This window comes from Microchirus variegatus, assembly GCF_963457635.1.
Source record: "Microchirus variegatus genome assembly, chromosome: 2".
Taxonomy (NCBI): domain Eukaryota; kingdom Metazoa; phylum Chordata; class Actinopteri; order Pleuronectiformes; family Soleidae; genus Microchirus; species Microchirus variegatus.
Window position 1 is genome coordinate 4,015,589 of NC_139803.1, and position 18,265 is coordinate 4,033,853.

Genomic DNA, 18,265 nt, shown 5'->3' on the forward strand with positions numbered 1-18,265 from the left:
CAGGGAAGCCTGATGATGGCCGCTAAGTGAGAGTCCAACACTCGTCCCCACTCTCTCTGTTATCACTGCATCTATAACCCATCGCTCTTCCTCGGTGACAGATCGTCTCTGTTCTTCATCTTCATTAGAGGTGTTTTCGGTGCCATCTTTTGCTTCTCATTCAGTGTCTCTTGCTCTCTTTTTTTTTGTTTCACTCCCTCAATCATCAGTCTTTCCTGCCGCTCTCTCTTGCTCTTTCGACTAAATTGCCTCTCCCCTCCACCGTCGCTCCTTTCATCAATTCCGCTCGACTCGAGAGCCTTTTAATGGCCTATTAACATTATCTTAGCATAAAAATGCAAAACACGCCGGCGTACGCGCGCCTCCATTCAGATTGGAACAGACAAGTCAATACGTCTCGTTATAAAGCGGCGACACTGTTTAGTCCTGTCCAGTTGGTGCGCACCAAACGATCCATTCGAACCAAAAACTCTAGTTCGTTTCGGTTTTTTTCGTCGGTGTGAAAGCATCCATCGCACTCGGGTCCGCACCAAATCAAGCGGACCGAGACCGCCAAAAAGAGGTGGTCTCGGTCCGCTTGACTCCGCACACAAATGTCAGACTCTGGTGCGGTTCCCTCTGGTGAGAACGCGAACTCGGGTCCAAACCATATTCTGCAGAAAAAAAAAGCATTTTCCACACACTAGCTGCTTGCTGCAGCTGCACGTAAAGGCCACATTATACTTCTCTGACTGCGTAATGCGTTATCCATCTGCGTCACCACGTAGACCACTCGAGCCTTTATACTTCTGCGTCGTGGTGACGGATGCAATTTCGCTAGCGCAGCATTTTCCCGCTGCAATTTCCCGCCCGATCAGTAGGGGTCGCTGCGCAAGGTTGTTGTGCTTTTGGCTACAGTGAGCAATGGCATCCGAGGGAGAAAGACTGTTGTTGTTGAAACAGTGGCCGTTTCTGTGTCCCGGAACGCAGTTTTAAGATAATTTGAGGCGAGAAATTGGCCATTTAGAGTCTAAACATGTGCTGTGTGTGTTAAGATATGACGTATTTATAGTTCGGAAGCGACGAAGTCGGCGGGGATCAGCTCCGCCCTCTGTGGACGCTCGGTGCTCACTGTGAGCGGCTGTGAGCCGGCACAGAGCAGCTTCGCTCGGCCTGTCCTGAGGACCAATCGCAGCTCTCGCCGTCTCCGTTGTCCCTTGACGGATTGACGGACACTTAAAAAATATTCCGTGCAGCCGGAGACGACGCAGAGACTCTACAACAGGTTCTGCGTCGACGCAGAGGACTCTGCGTAGCCTACACAGAGCACTTTACGCAGGAGTATAAATTGGGCTTAACACAGGTGCATTCAAGGTGTTTTTCAAGCATAGGAATTTACATACACGCCGCGCCATGCGGCGCATTAATCGTTTTTCTTCGATTAGAATGTTTTTTATGATCGTGAGAAGCCAAAAATCTGAATCATGAATAAAATTCAATGAATCGTCCAGCCCTAGTTTAGACCCCCCCTTTAAATTTTGCCTTTGAGGCTTTCAGGGGGTCTCGTGTGTTAATCAGACCCCCCTGTATTTCGCACAGTGGTTCAGTCACCGCTGAGTTTGAAAGGATGAGAGAAGGATGGCGACTGGATTAAATGATTATAGTGCACAGAAACACTGTCAACGGTCTGCGCTGTCCCATCTTCGTATGCGATGCTTTCAGCTTCTGCTTGGTGTCCCGGTGCGTTTGTGACGCGAAAGTTCACAGAAGGAGAAACATAAATTCCTCTAGTTGCAATGCGATGGGAGTAAAACTGCTGTTTTTGTACTGAACCCTGTTTAAAACAAAAAAGTGAAAAATCCTGCCTATTCAAGCACATTTTGGTGTAAAATAGAAGTTTATGTATGGAACTGTATGTCCCAATTGAATCCTCCCCTATTTTCTTTTTTTGTATCCACCACTCCTCTCCCGTTCTCCCCCTCCATTTATCCACTCCCTTGTTCTAGTTAAAACTGCACTAGTAGCTGAAAACCACATCGTCTTCCACGAACACACACACACACACACACAAACACACTCACAAATGCAGAAACATGACTTTTTCAGGCCTTAACCCTTCAATGATACATGTCTCACCTTCAGCGTCACCTCTGAAACCCAAACACGCTTCCCGATGGGGGAGTGAATTACAAAGTACACACAAGACACAAAACCAAAGACAGTTTCTTTTCTTTTCTTTTCTTCAAAGGGTAAGTACAATGCCTGATTTTGAAAAAATGCCAAGAAGTGGGCAGAAAAGCTGCAGCCGTGTGAAAAGTGAATGTATGGATGTATAATAAAATCTGCATAGAGCACCGCCCCCGCTGCCTTGAAGGCAATTTTTATATGGTGGCCACTGTGCGTACTGCAACAAAAAATCCCATGGGGCCCAAAAAGGCAATTTTCCCATTGACCGAAACAGTAAGAGAGACGCAAAGACTGTAAAAATGACACCTCGAGACATGGACACGGGCTTGCATAGATATTTATATTCTATATTTTGAATTCATGGAGTTTCATGTTTGAAAAACATTCCTAAAGGCCATAAAAAGACCAGATAAATCTTATTTCCCAGTGTGACGTCACAGTTGTGTATGAGCACATACGTACGACATGAAAACATTAAGGCTTAAAGGGATACTTCACCGATTTGAATGTGGCTTTGTGTTGCTAGAATAGCAGTAGCATTTTTTAGAAAATGTGCTTCCCTCCCTCAGTTTTTCCCTGACTTGTAAAAAAATCTGTTTTCCCTTATCAAATGCTATACTCAAGTGCCCTACTGTGAGTCAAATGACGCGTTTTGCATCACAGTAGGGCAAATTTTGAAAATGGAAAACAGATTTTTTTACAATTCAGTGAAAAACTGAGGGAGGGAAGCGCATTTTCTAAAAAATACTACTGCTATTCTAGCAATACAAAGCCACATTCAAATCGGTGAAGTATCCCTTTAACTGTGAAGATTTGCACCTAGATCGGCAAATAATATTATATTTTGCATATAGACTGATTTTCACCTGAAACAAAGCAGTTTAGGGGTTTCAATTATGCTTTAAAGTTTTTCCTCTGTTTGGTTTCCATGAAGAAAAACTAGAAAAGCAATTGGAGAGCGCAGACCTCCGCCAAGGCAGCTCAGCCCCCCAACAAAACAGTGATGACAATAGAGGTTAACAATGTGACATATGATGATGGGTATCAACGGGGTCATAAAAAGTCTTAAAAAGTCTTAAATCCAATAATTGGTATTTAAGGCCTTAAAATGTCTTAAATTCTCCTAAAATCCCTCTTAAATCTTGTCTTAAATACAATTTTGAAAAAAAATCTATTAATGTGACTTTAATTTAAAACATGCATAAACTTCAGTCTCGCTTAGAAATGTTTTTATTTTTGGAGATTTTTGAGCACCACTAGCTAGCGTGCTGTGCGCGCCGCGTTGTGTTACAGCTTAGCATAGCAGCGGAGTTAACTGTAATGTGAGCCTACAGCTCGATTAATCGATGAATCGTTTGGTCCATAAAATGCTAAAAAACGTCGATCAGTGTTTGTCAAAGCTGGAAATGACGATGTTCTCGAAAGTCTTTGTTTTGTCCACAAACCAAAATGATTCACTTCTAATTATTTCTTTGTTTATGTGGAGCAAAGAAACCAAGAAAAATATTCACTTTTAAGAAGCTAAAACGATCAGAAATCTTGTTTTAATCGTGAAAAAAGCTTCAAACCGATTATCAGTTCTCAAAAATAGTTGGCGATTAATTTAGTAATCGATTAATAATCGTTTCAGCTCTACTGTCTTCATGTACTTTTTTGCCAGTATGGATTTGAAATGGGTCTTAAATGTTATTCATTATGGTCTTAAAAAAAGTCTTAAAAAAGTCTTACATTTGACTTGTTGAAACCTGCAAAGACCCTGTGATGCTTCCTTTATCTGACAAATAAATAAATAAATCACTTCCTGTGTGCAATGGAGGAATGTTGCCAGGTGACGCAAGATCTAAACAAAACCTACTACACTGAGAAACACACAATGTTCTTTCGACAACGGCAAAACATAATGGACATATATGAAGTTCTAAAGTCACACATGGCACCAATGAGCCCAGGAGGGTTGTCCTCGTCCCGTTTAGTGTGTTAACTTGATCTGAAACACTCAAAACAGACTTAATTAATCGGGCGAATGAAACGTTTAGATCTAGTGCTAAAAGTGATGAAGAAATGAATGCTGGGGCTAATGTTAGCGGAGGAGAGAGACAAAGTTGCAGACAGCAGAATCTAGTTACCAGGGCGGAGGAGATTGCGGTGGTAAATGGCTTGTGAATTAAATCATTTGCTCTCGAGTAACTAATGTCCGTGTCATGGTGCAGCAGTGGAGCCACGGCAAAACTCTGGTATATATCAACACATGGGCAGTATCTGTGTGTGTGTGTGTGTGTGCTATATGCAAGAAAACACTCAAGCGATTTAGATTTACAGACCCGATTCCATTCCATTTACTATACTACCTATGCTCTTGTATATCTGTGCAGCAGCTTGAATAGTTACAAACGACACGTATATTGTCATACATGAGAATTAAAAATGCGGTCTATCGCAGCGTCGACACACAGAGACGACAACAAAGATAGAAAAACCGTTCACTCACACAATCACAGGTCAAATTAGAGTGTCCAGGAGGAAACCGGAGTACCCGGTGAAACTCCTGAACTCCTGAAACTCGCTGTGAGTCAACGGTGCTTGCCATTTGTACAATCTGTTGCTTTTGCAATTTAAAAGCATGCAAATAGTAAATTGCAAAGGTTGGAATTTAATTTAACAGCATAATGACGGCACTGATCATCATAATCATAATCATTTCTTTGAGTTGAATGTTGTTGAGAGCCTTTCTAAACCGGGGGGTTATGCAGTGCTGCAGAATACTTGGAGTGGTTTTCAGTCATCAGCGCTGTTGCCTCACTAATATTCAACTGAAACATAACTTTAAAAAATATATATATAACCATAGTACCCATCTTTCTATGAATGCAAGGGATGTCTATCTGGCGAGCTGTGTTTCCAGGATGGTTTGGTTTGGTACAGCATAGTTTGGAGTGGTGAAGCCCTGGGGCAGGTTTGCGTTTCGACTGAGAACAGTACCTTTACTTAGAGCAGGGGTGCACGTGCAGCCAGACTAGCTCCACCCTGACCATACGTACCATTTTACTCTACTGTGACACCCTTCCCTTAAAATGGAACTGTAGGGGCTGATTATTTTCTAGGGATGCACCGATCCACCTTTATTCACTTCCAATCCGATCCCGATACCTGACTTTATTTAGCTGCCGATACTCCGATACTATTCCGATATGGATGCTCCGTTTGCTTTAATATTATTATCATCATTGTTATTACCATTTTTAATTATTGGGCTTTAATAAACTCCTTTATACAGGCAAGTATGATATGTACGACTTTTACAACGTTTACAGCTACTTTTTCGCCGGCCAAATTCACATGACAACGACCAAAAACCGGCATATATACCGGCTAACGTGAACCCTGGCTTGGAGGAGTGTGATTTTCATTGTTTTTATGCCGCTGTCAGAACTGTTCTCCTCAGCGAGCAGGCATTTTTAAAACGGTGACGGCTGGGATTACGTTGGCTCGGCTGCAGGTTGCGGAGCTGAACTTCCTGGTTAACTCCTGGTCAATCGTGCTCGCCTGCTAGCTGGCTGTAAACTGCGGAATGGATTTCCCGACCGGAGTCGTGCATCGTGAGACGCGCCTCGGTTCAGGAAACCCATTCCACTTTTTGCAGCCAGCTAGCAGAGAAGTCAGGGAATCTCTTGTGGAGACATTTCAGCAGACACACACACATACAGACGGATCGGAAAATTTCCGATCCAACTATAGAGATTTCCGATCCGTATTTTATGTCTGTATCGGAAACCCGATACTGGATCTGATCGGCCCCATCCCCGATTATTTTTGGTCGTATTCATAATCCATCCATCCGTCCATTATCTGCCACTTTATCCTCCACTGGAGTGTATAGGTACATTTTCAAGGAATCTCTCTGGGTTTTTTTTGTCCTTGTTCTTAAAGGTCAACATTTTTCTCAAAATAAACCACGTAAAACACGCAGACACTTTTAGCTCAATAGTACCGAGTCGATTCAAGGTTGCACCTCAACACACGGCGTGCATGATATTGTGCATGTGCTTGTGCAGTGTGATTGTGAACTTCCAGAGAAACAGTTTTTCCGCCCCACTTGTGAATCGACCGGGGGATTAAATGCCGACTTTGACTCCTTAGCCTCCTCTCTGTTTCTCTCTCTTTCTCACACTCTGTTCATCCCATTTTCTTACTCTACCTCTCATCTATTCCATCCTTCTTGTGCGCCATGGCAGGTCTTGTATTTTTTCCCCCTCTGCTCCATTTGTTTTCTGTCCGTTCTGGTTGCCTCTCCTGTTCATCTCCTCACTCACTCACTCACTCACTCACTGTGTCGTAAATGCAGAGTCTGACACAAATTAACTCAGAAAACCCCTCCACAATCTCACATATACACTCGGTTGGGCAGCTGATTGATTACCATCATCGCCATTGCTTGAATCTACCGAAGGGTACCCACACAGTCAGGTACTCAACTCAACTCAACATGGCCCACGACCTCACCATCTTCTAAACGCAGTGTATAGCTGAGGCATAGCTGCCAGCGAGGTGACACAATATGATATAACGTTTGTTAGCAGTGTTAGCAAAGTTGTCGAAAGGTTTTGCGGATTCAAAACAGCGTGACCATGGCAACCCATTCGCCACGATACAGGAAATGCAGCATACAATTCCACCTAATTTCCTGAAACTTGGCGGGAAGACCATGGCCTCAACTCACCAGGAAGTCTGCCTTTTTTAATTTTGGCGTCCATTTTGGCGATTTGCGAATCTATGTTGTACGTTCCTAGAAATCTATGTAGGAGCAATGTCGGCAAAGTTGTTGAAAGGTTTTGCGGATTCAAAACAGCGCGACCGTGGCAACCCTTGGCAAATTTCGACCATTCGCCACGATACAGGAAATTCCCTATAACTTCGGCATAGATCGACTTCCACCGAATTTCCCGAACTTGGCGGGAAGACCATGGCCTCAACTCATCAGGAAGTCTGCCTTTTTGAATTTTGGCGTCCGTTTTGGCGATTTGCGAATCCATGTTGTACGTTCCTAGAAATCTATGTAGGAGCAATGTTAGCAAAGTTGTTGAAAGGTTTTGCGGATTCAAAACAGCGTGACCGTGGCAACCCTTGGCAAATGTCGACCATTCGCCACGATACAGGAAATTCCCTATAACTCCGGCATCGATCGACTTCCACTGAATTTCCCGAACTTGGCGGGAAGACCATGGCCTCAACTCACCAGGAAGTCTGCCTTTTTGAATTTTGGCGTCCATTTTGGCGATTTGCGAATCTATGTTGTACGTTCCTAGAAATCTATGTAGGAGCAATGTTAGCAAAGTTGTTGAAAGGTTTTGCGGATTCAAAACAGCGCGGCCGTGGCAACCCTTGGCAATTTTCGACCATTCGCCACTATAGAGGAAATTCCCTATAACTTCGGCATAGATTGACTTACACCGAATTTCCCTCAACTCATCAGGAAGTCGCCCTTTTTCGAATTTTGGCGTCCATTTTGGCGATTTGCACCCTGCGTAAATAAGCTAGACACATCGAAAAGTTGTCGGAAGTTGTTTTTTTCCCCGCTTTTTGTTCTCCAGGCCCGCCCCCTATTGACCACATTAGTCGTTCATTGGCCCCCAGGTCATTTGACTTTGACACCCCTGCTCTATGTCCATCCATGCTGCTATGTTATTAACTATAGCAGTGTTTAAATATTTTGAGGCTAGTGGATGTAGAATGACACGGAATGGCGCCGTTTTGGTCTATGATGAAATAAGTCAACTGGAAAACACATAATACCGACAAGCTGAAAGGAGGCATATTGCCACCTAGGGTACTGGAGGCAGACACGCATGATGAATGGATTCCCCCGCTAGGACAGTAAATCATACTGGAAGACAATTTCCTGAGTGAGCACACACAAACAAACCTGTTTATATGTTTTTATATCTTCACTCCATAGGTGTGGTAACCCTTAATCTAAACCCAATTCCAAACCCTAACACTAAAACCAGGTCTTAAACCTGAAAAAGCTGTTTAAAATTGTGGGGCCCAGAGAAAATGTCTGCACAAGGACAACTAAAATTTAAGTGTAAGCCCTTTACTCAACCAGCTCCTCAGAAATTAGGTTCTGACCAGGTTTTGGTCTCGTCATTAGGACGACTAGTCTTGACAAGGTCAGTGTTTATGCCACAAAAAATGTCCTAAATAGATATATCAATGAGAACACACACACACACACACATTCTTGTACTTGCTGCATACTGAGGACCGGGTAAAAGTGCTGACAAAGTGAGAATTTCCACTTTATAAATCAGCACAATTACAAATATCTACTTCATGAATGACATCTATATAGAACTACTGGGTGCAATACCATAAAATGTCTGCAGGTGGAGCCCCAGAGGAAAAAACTGTGTGAAACACCAGGACTGGAAAAACTTTTTTTTGTGTGTGTGTACCAAATTGAGGAGCATAGCATGTTTACAACCTAAGGAAGTGATTTCAATGAAAACAAAGCGAGGACATTTTGGACGGTCCTCGCTTTTTTTGTAGAAATGACCTCACTTTGTTGTTTAAAAACCCTCACTGGTCCATGCTTAGCAACCCCTTTGTGTGTGCGCATGCACATCAGTCTGTGTGGGTGACAGAGATTAAAAGAGAGAGAGTGTGCGGGGGTTTAAGCATGTGTGTGTGTGTGTGTGTGTGTGTGTGTGTGTGTGTGTGTGTGTGTGTGTGTGTGTGTGTGTGTGTGTGTGTGTGTGTGTGTGTGTGCGTGCACTTAATCTTTTAGCCTGTTAAAGTTTGAGTCGGGTGAATCCACATGGGGTGGATTCACCACGAACTGAAGAGCTCATTACTTGGTGGATCCAGCGGATGTTTGACTCCTGTGTGTGTGTGTGTGTGTGTGTGTGTGTGTGTGTGTGTGTGTGTGTGTGTGTGTGCGGGTGATTCCATTATTTATGCAGAGATGAGTTCCTGCGCCCTCACCTGAGCCCCGCGTCTCACTTTAGGCGTGTGCTCGTGCGGTCGATAGATCTCCTTTTTTTTTTTTTTTTTAATTCTTCGTGTCAGACTTTTTGTTTCATCTCAGCCTGGACTTTTGTCACGGATGCGTGTGTGTCTCTGCTAACTCTAGAAAGACGTGTCTGAGTGTGTGTTCGCTGTCATGCTGATCAGTGGGAGGTTAAACGTAACACACACACGCACATGCACAGACACACACAGACTCACTGGAACAGTTGTATAATTCAAAGCCCTTTCTCCTCCATGACTGTCAGACTGACTGATGCACAGTGACAGACGAACCCTCCCCTCTGCACATTTCAAAAGTCACTCGCTGACAGACACGTCGACACACGGACGTATATTTAGGACGACACGTTACAATTATTTGAACTGTAATATTCGTAATAATGTACTATGTTGACCCTGTTTTTGCAGAAAACGGGTTCAGCAGCATTGCAGGGCAATCTCAGCTAAAAATCACGATATCGCAATTAAGACGAGCTTGATGATATTCCGCAGATTTCAAAGCAAAAAGTGTTTGTTTTGATATGGAATGATGTATTGTTAATAATTAAAAACGTATATATGGTGCAAAAATAAATCCGTGAATCTCAAAAACAGATAAATAAAATCTAAAATCAGCTTATTCATTCATCGCCTACTGCTTTATCCTTCACATGAGGGTTGTGGGGGCTGCTGGTGCCAATCCCAGCTAATATAGGACGAAAGGCGGGGTACACCCCGGTTAAACAAGCTTATATTTACGTAATTTAATGTTGAATACGATGCATTTAATGAGGCGATAATTAACAGAGATTCCCAGCCTGCTAAGATACGTATAAACACAGTCTTTTATAATGTACCGAAAAGGGACCCTTGAGTAAAAGTACAAGTTTGTTACCAGAAAATAGAAGTTGAAGTCTCCTTTTACAGTATTACTCGAGTATAAGTCTTAAAGTATATGCCATTTACTGTACTTAAGTATCATAAGTAAATTTTGTCTGAGAAAGTATTAAAAAAAAGTGAGGAGTTCTTTCAACGTACAAATACATGACTTTTGTATTTAAGTGCAGTACGCATTTGTACTTTGTTACATTACAACACTTAAAATACTACTATAATAACTCAAAGGTACAATATATCAATAAAAACAAATGCATTAAACAAAAGAAATGTTTGAAATGTGCAAATAAATTGGTCACGAGATATATTTAGTCGTCCATTAATTATCCATTTAATTAACGCAGCCCTACAGAGAACGTATGCAAACAAATATACATTAGAAATGTGCATTCATAACGACAAACAAACAAAAAGACACCAGTGTAACTCGAGATCAACCGACTGTTGGCCGTCACTGTGTGTGTGTGTGTGTGTGTGTGTCAGACTGCTGATGCCAAACACATTTAATATCGTGCAAATTCAATGCAACAGTTGCTAATACCTGCGGGCGGCAGAGAATATAAATACTTATTTTTAAAGCAGACCTAGGACCTATCTATTTAGCCTGGCTATGATTGTTGTACTTGTCCATTCGTTTTACCATCGTACGTCTTGTTTCGTGTTCTGATAAATGACGCAGGGTTAGCGCTCGTAACCTGGTTTATTGATTGACCGCTAGAGGATGCAACATCTACGTCTACATAGGGCAGGGGTGACGCTCAAAAGCGTCCGTGTGCCCATCCAACGTTCCGTTTAACGGCGTCATTCTTTTTTCCGTGCACGGAAAATGAATAACGCCGAAGACACGCCAACAGTTCACGTAACTATGTTGGACCGGACAACGATGCCGATAAAATAAAACGGCAACACACAGAGAACGTCGGACCAACTGAAACTGCTTAGCGCTGTCGTTAGCCACAACGGAGCTAACTGCCGGCAACGTCGCAGCCAACGAATGACGGACGTTAACAAACTATGTCATCTCTTTGCGAGCAGTGCTGCGTTCAAGTCAGCTTAGGAAATCGCCTACTCTTCCACGCGGATGATGTTACAAGGATGCGTTCAAGTACCGATTCCGGGGTGCCGTTTGATTTTATGCAAAAACTCGGTAGTACCGACCCAGTCCGGCACGGGGGGCTCGGCGGGCCGGACTGGAGCCACTGGCGGGGCCGTACGTTTGACACCCCTGACATAGGGTAACCGGTATTCCACACACACTCACCCGGTAACCTGTATATATGAGTGTTTCACAGTACGGTGTCTGCATTGGCTCAATAAACATAGCACAACACAGTGAACGAACTCCATTTCTGTCGCCTGCACAGAATTGAATGTCTTTAAATAATATTATTTATTATAAACAAAGGAACATTGCCAGTTGAAAGTCCACTTGTCAGGAGAAAATGTAATCAGTGTAAACCAACAAACACAGATAATGATGGAGCAGAGTACAGATTATTCCAGAGAGAGTTTACGTCTTCCTGCCTAATGAAATATGTTAAAGGTCAATAAAGAGATGATTATATGAGTCACGTCTGTCCTCGTGTTGTCTCTGTTCTCCTTGGCCAAGTCGAGTATATTCAAATAAATCATCTCAGACTCCATTGCCTTCTTCTTGAGAGCAAGAAGAAAAAAAAAAAAAAAATGCCCCCAACAATATGCGTACATTCATTATGGCAAGAAGCGTTTGGTTAAAATAAGTATTTGCAATTTGTGTGACATAAATTATGATTGCAATTTGGTTTGTAAAACAAATTGTCAGTTCAATATTCACTGTGTTAAATATTGAAAAAGATGAAGTACCATCAAAATATGAACCGTTTTCCTCTGATGGAAGGAGGAGATCTGATTAAATAAGAAATATATTTTTATTTTAGTACTTTTTAACCTAACTCTCAGCTGATTTTCCTTTTTTTTCCTTTTCAAAAACCTTGCTTAAGGGCGACTAAGTATTATATTTTAAGGTAAGGCAAGCAAGGTATTAAAACTGATTCCTGTGTTTGAGTGCGTTACTGCCAGTGTGTGGTGACTCAAAAGGTTGTGGGTTCAATTTCCAACTCTGCTAGTCTATATGCCAATGTGTCCTTGGGCAAGACTTAATCCACATTTGCGCTGGTGTGCAGCGTGCGGTCATTACGACTAGAATAGCTCTATATAAATACACACCATAGCTTTTACATAAGGATGGGTTAAATGCAGAGTTCAAGTTCTCTGTTGCTAATTAGCGCGCGCACAAATAGATAAGAGTATATTAACAAATCACCAATTCTGCTCCATCAGAACATAATCTTATTTTTGTTTTAACTGGTTATAGTCGCTGTATGATTATATGTTTATTTTGTTCAGTCATCATTGTATGTATGTATCCAGAATTATTCATTTTTTGATATTTGAACCTCTAACACACAAGCACATGAACATAAACCTGGCAAATACAATACATATATTATATATAAATACATATTCACGGAAGATCGCGCGATAATCTCAAACGGACGCGAGATCCCGCGATAGACTGTGTGTATAAAGGAAACAACAACAACAACAACAACAACAACAACAACAACAAAGCTTCTTTCATTCTGTCGATCTGGTGTTTCTCCACTTCAACAATCAGTCTCTCGTCGTACATCACGACTCTCCGAGAGGCTCTGATTGATTAACTGTTGACCTGGTAGCACCGGTCACGACGTAATGTAGATGTGAATTTGTGACAGGCTGTATGACCTGCGTATTGTGTTTTATTTTGAAAAGGGGTTTTACTTTGAGACTGTGTCGCACTTCCTGTCTGGTGCGATCTGCTCTGTTAAAACGTACGCGGTTCAGCAGCGGCAACGGCAAAAAATAGAACTGCTACCAAAAGCGCTTCGGGGACGCTGCTGAGACTTGGAAATGCTCTCATTGATTAGAATGGAAGCTACTTGCAATCCAGGGTTACTTCTGTCACACATGTTCACACTTAAAGGTGCATTATGTAATAAATCTAAAGCAACTGGCCATAAAATCCTCCTAATATGTCACAGAGACTCAGGAATAATGTTCATATAACAAACTGAACTCACCAACAACAACAACAGTACAAACAAAATATATGCATTAAAAAACATATTTTGCAGACTGCAAATCGTGTTTATGTTTTGAAATCATGTTTTGGCGTCATGTGGCGCCACCTACCGCCGTCTACCAATCATTGCAGTCAGTAAAGTCTCAGCTGCCGAGCAACCACGGGTTGCCAGTTACGTCAGAAAACGAAACCTAAAAGACCTCGGTATTTTTGAATTTGAATGTAGTAACTGTTTTTGGCCACATTCTTACATATGGCACCTTTAACATCAACACAAACACAGAAAAAAAATGAATTTTGATGAAGCGATAATGTCACGGAAAGTTTTTAAATCGTTTTTTAAAGTAAAAAAAACAACAAACAAAAAAAATTTGCCACATTGCCAGAGCAAATACACATGTATTTGAAAAAGGTCAGAAAACAATCGGGGACTGATTGAATCTTCATCAAGCTGAGCCAAAATATAATACTATAACTATTCAGGAAGCAATGTTGAGCACTTTTGTGAGAATACAACCAGGAAAGATGTGCAGAGCTTTTTATTCTGCTCTGAACAGACCTCACAGGGACAAGGCAGGAGGAGGAGTTGTTTTTCTGCAGCACGGCTTCTGACCAAAGCAACTGCTTGTTGTTGTTGTTGTTGTTGTTCTGTTCTTTATCTGAATGCATTAGCAGTAATCTCACAGGAGAGAACTGTAGCCCACATGTTACACTGACCATACAAACTGTAACAATTACCGCAGTGAGTTACGATGTTGACGCTATAGCGGTACGATATGTTCAAATACATCACGTCGCGGCTAATTTTGACGAACGCTATGATTCGTAATTATATGACAGTTTATCTTTAATGGTCTGTATTTATATAGCACTTTACACAACCATCCAGTTGAAAGACAACTCTCTCTACCACTGAGCCGCCGTCATCACATCTATATTGTACGATGGCCGTCTCTTTCAATTTGGATATTGCACTTTTTGCTAAGGACGAACTAATAAAATAGCAACAATGCCAATACTTCGTAGCATTTTAAAAGAAGACTGGCTCAGGCACAGAACTGCGTTATCGGTCGGTCAGTTAATGACAAAATGCCAAGAAGAAAATAAGTTAAACTGATTTCAAAACGCTCCGTGTGCTCAGGAGCTGCCAAGCACACGATGTTAGATGATGATGCTGATGATGCTTAACGCGATATCAGTGGGCCAAGACTGAGACATATGGTATGAACTGCGTTGCATAACTGTATTAGCGCCGTGTTGATGAAAGGATTTGTCAGTGTGCACTAAGTATTGGATTTCGGAGATACCTGGCCACCGACGCTAATGCATGCAGCGAGCCTGTGAAGTCAGTATCGGCCCAATGTCCTATTATGTGAGATTCTCATTTACTGTTGTACTTGAGTCTGCCAGTAGTTATTGAGCAGCGGAGTAATTGATGGGGCCGCGTCGGGGAGGATCCTTGAGGACACCGAGAGCTACAGTTGCGTCCTGTGTTTTTAGCAGAATGCAAATTGCAACGCCCGTATATTTCAACACCACTGAATTTACCGCGGCCATTAGTGGCTCTATAATTTTGGCTTCTATTGAACGAGAGTCAGAAGTGCAGATTGAAAGGGGAAAACATTCGGGAAAAGGTTTAAGTAACCTTTTGCGAAAGGTATTCAAAGACTTGTGGAGTCAAAAGTAATTCGAAAAACTGTTAACACAAAGCAATGTAATCGAACTGGGTGTTTAAAGCGGACCTAGACAGGAAGTTCCAATTAACGCTGTTTTTTAGTGTGAATCTGCGTCATTACCTTGTTGAAGAAGCCCTGAAGGTTCTAAACAAACGGTTCAGCCACTGCTGAGAACGCTGTGTTTTATTGTAATCTCGGGCTCAGCCAGTCCGGTTTACGTTAAACAACGGTTCTCCTGAACAGCAGATCGTCCTGCTCCGGGCACTAGTCCGGGCACATCCGGTTGCGTACATTGAACCGCAGAAGAAGAATAACGTCCGTTTGTGGAGGTGTTTCACGAGCGACAGTGTCTTCTGACTCTGGGTCAAAGTCATCCAGAGGGGGGGTAGCTGCGCCTCTGAGAGCGGGTGTGCTGAATATGTCACTTCCGGGTACTGGCCAATCACAATACAGTTGGGAAGGCTCTACGCTGTCTGGCCAATCACAACACACTCTGTCTTCTGGGGGTGAGATTTATGTCTGAAATATCGCGGCTCAGCACAGCGTCAGAAAAGACAGATTTCTATCGGCTCGTTTACAGCAACTCGTAGCATTTCGGTACGTTTCAGTCCGTCCACCTTCATATTGGACATGGATATTGGACAGACACTCGCTCTACAGCGCCACCCGGAGCAAGCGTCATCGCCCCTCTCTTTCGTTTGGAGCAGCATGGCGTATTTGTAGTTGTAGTTTCTGTGAGTGGATTAAAATGTTGATTATTTTTTATTGGATGGCACTAAACTTTATTTATATTCATAATTTGTGTGGTTTTATGTTTGCCGTTTCATTTGATCTGATGGTGCACTATTGTTTAAATAAAGTTTGTGGTGTGATTATATCTGTGCTTTTAATTATTTTTACAATGCAATATTGCCTTTGTTAGTCTGAGTGGTTTTACATTAAAGGTGCCATATGTAAGAATGTGGCCAAAAACAGTTACTACATTCAAATTCAAAATATAGTCTTTTAGGTTTCGTTTTCTGACGTAACTGGCAACCCGTGGTTGCTCGGCAGCTGAAACTCTACTGACTGCAATAATTGGTAGACGGCGGTAGGTGGCGCCACATGACGCCAAATCATGATTTCAAAACATAAACATGATTTGCAGCCTGCAAAACATTTGTTTTAATGTAAATATTTTGTCTGTACTGTTGTTGTTGTTGTTGTTGGTGTCAGTTTGTTATATGAACATTATTCCTGAGTCTCTGTGACATATTAGGAGGATTTTATGGCCAGTTGCTTTAGATTTATTACATAATGCACCTTTAAGATATCGAAACCGTGCCGATACCGTGGCTCAAAAACCGTGACGCATACCGAACCTATGGGAAAACTGTATATATGGTCTGTCACCTTCAAAAAGTGTGTCTCCATATAAAAAAAGTTCAAGAAACACCAGTTTCAAACACCTTTCTTAGCATATGACTCACTAAGCCTCTCTCACTTATAGAGTTGAATCCACCTATATCCTTATTTTCATATCTAGATAGAGTGACGCTACACTAGCTTCCAATTCCATTTTCTGCTCGCGACTCTCTCGCCTGACCCCCTTCCCTCGATGGCCCCATCTCTCGCTCATTTCCACTTCTGCATCTCGTCCTCCGACTCTGTATTCCCTCTCCGTCTCCTGCCGTCACGTAGGCCATCTCTTATTTTTCTTCTTTTTTACTCTCAATCTCGGGTCTGTTAACAGCTCCCTCGTTGAATTCCCTACCTATACCGTTGCCTTACGGTCTCTGTATATACGGTCCAGCGGGGGCTCCTGACAGTAACCACGGTACAGTAGGTGGCAATTAATCTTTCAAATCCTCACGTATACAGACGTGGAAAAAAGAGACAGCTGAGCTGATGGTGGGGCTACGGAAAAAAACAACGGAGACGTGAGACAGACAGCGAAACAAAAGTAGACACCAGAGACAGCCTGATTCTATTCTTATAAATGTGATGAGAAAATAAAACCTGCTGCACTCGGGCGAATGTAAACCCATTTATTGTGTTTCTCGTTCAATATTATTCACAGGCAGAGCTCAATGAGGATTGAGGGCGGTGCGACTGCAGTCTGCCAAAATCTGTTTCCAGTCTCAGAGGAGATAATTAATCAAAGATTGATGGCATTAAACATGAAGTCCACGCTGTTTTGTTTTTCTTTTTAATACACAATATGCCTCCATTTTGACACCCTTTGTTTAAATACAGTGACAGCTGAGACTTTATTTTTGAGCGGTTGGTGAAATAAGATGTTCAAAAAATGCTTCCTTTTGAAAGGACGTGTCCTGTACGCGACGGGGGTTTACTCCTGATGAGTCAGTGTGTGGACAAACACAAATCCTCTGCTGTCTTTTTAGTGCTTAAAGATAATTTATTACGGTGACATTGTTGGAAATCCTCGGAAAGTGGCCCAAGAGCCGGGCGAAGTCATCAAATGCCGTTCTACGTTGCTTTGAATATTAGTTAAATGTTTTAAAATATGGAGTTTAAAGTGTGGCATTTAGGTGACATTGTGATTAGCATTTTTTCAACTCTCATTATATCACATTTAGTCATTTGGCAGACTCTTTTATCCAAAGTGACTTACAAGTGACACACGCTACCGGCATAGCCGTCAGAAGCAACTTCCCGGCCTTCATGTCCATGTGGACCCCATAAGAGTTACATTTGGGATGACAATATGGTTCCTAACAGATTTGTCTGTGCTTTTCATGGTGGTCCTAGCCCGTTTTTTCCACTTTAATCTCATGCCCAGATAGTTCCCTTCCCAGGCTACCTGGGTAATAAGTGGACATAAGCATGAACGGGGGCGAGTTATGCAGGCAAACACCATGGAAACCAACTGCAAACGCTGGATGGCTTGTTGTCGATTGCCCTTCCCAGGGACAAACTTGCTATCCGGACAGGCAGAGCCGGGGATCAAAACCCACGGCCTTCCGATTGAAGGGCGGCCCACTCTACCGCTAATCCACCAATTCCCCCCCGTCCGCTTTACCTTAGTGTATTTGGCTGCAAGGTAGCTCATCAAGTAACGCTGGCACCAAATCTATTTGGGCCACAAAGCTCTGCAGCAGCCGCAGATTACGCTTGAGCCACACGGGATGGGTGTGCAAGTGTGTGGGACACCTACACCTCTGATATTCACACAAACGGTGTGTTTTTTTGTAGGGGTTTGCCATTGGAAATTGTCTGAAGTAAGAGACAGACAAGCAGTTGGCATATTTGATCCAAGTTAAGGTTGGTTCTACTTTAGAAGGTGTTGTCTTTCTCTGGCTGTCACTGCTGGGCCACATGGTAGAGTAGGGCTAGCACTGCTGCCTCACAGCAACTGGTTCAAATCCTTGTTCAACTGAGGGTCTTTCTGTGTGCAGGTTGCGTTTGGGTTTTCTTC